Below are 1,001 nucleotides of genomic sequence, written 5' to 3'. Positions count from 1 at the left end.
GAATTTTCAGCAGGAATTTCTTTGCTCTTAGTGGTGGAAGTTATGTTGTTGCTGTTTTCTCCTTTCCCGTGTACGTGTTTATTTAAACTTGAACTGGAAATTCTTCTAAACTTTATGTTGTATAATTCTGGAATACAGTTTAGAATGCTATTCAAATTATTTTTGTACTCATTCTCTTTCCTGTGTTATATAAAACATCCATTTATTTGGGCACTCCTTCTAGTTGGTGGTGATAAGCCTGGTGGCTCAGGAGTGGTTAAACTTTGCAGAATGCCTAGATGTTACTCTTGTGAAAATATTCCTTGAAAGCTGTTGAGCTGAGGCAAAAATCCCCTCAGTTAGCCTGTTAGAAAACTTTGATCTACTTCCACTCTCAAGAGCATTCTCATCATCCTCTGTGGGCACCACAGAGGTAAGTGGATGGTTTCCTGAAGCAACTGAGCAGTGGCTTGCTTTTGTGACTGCACCTCTGACACTCATTTGAGTTTCTCTCTGCAGAACATACCAGAAATTTGTTATTGCCACCTCCACCAAAATTGATATCAATAGTGTGAAAATCCTTGAACATCTCACTGATCTTACTTTAGGAAGAAGAAGCATTGAAAGCCCAGACACCAGGAAGGTGAGATGTTTGACCCAGAGAAAGAAAAATACCAGCATACAGAGCAGCATAAGATTAAGGAGAAAGCTGTGGACTCACAAATTCTGCAAAAAAGAAAAGCTATTCCTCAACTGCAGGGCTAAATCCACTCTGTGTTTTCTCTCACAAATGGAGTTGATCCTCAGAAACTGATGTTTTAAATTTCTTACAAAAACCTAATTAATAACTTATACAATTTAAAAAAAAAAAAGGGTGTGTGTGTCTGGGTGGCTCAGGCAGTTAAGCGTCTACCTCCAGTTCAGGTCATAATCTCAGGGTCCTGGGATTTAGCCCCAGGTCTGGATCCTGCTTAGTGGGGAGACTGCTTCTCTCTCTCCATCTGTCCACCCTCCCAGTGGTG

General features: G+C 40.5%; 1 pseudogene; it reads left to right on the top strand.

Moving 5' to 3' along the window:
* The first annotated feature begins 231 nt into the window (after positions 1-231).
* On the top strand, positions 232-801 carry LOC122904060 (annotated as a pseudogene).
* Positions 802-1,001: the final 200 nt, after the last annotated feature.

The sequence above is a fragment of the Neovison vison genome, chromosome 4 (genome assembly GCF_020171115.1).
Source record: "Neovison vison isolate M4711 chromosome 4, ASM_NN_V1, whole genome shotgun sequence".
Taxonomy (NCBI): Eukaryota; Metazoa; Chordata; class Mammalia; order Carnivora; family Mustelidae; genus Neogale; species Neogale vison.
This window is presented reverse-complemented; position numbering and strand designations above follow the sequence as displayed.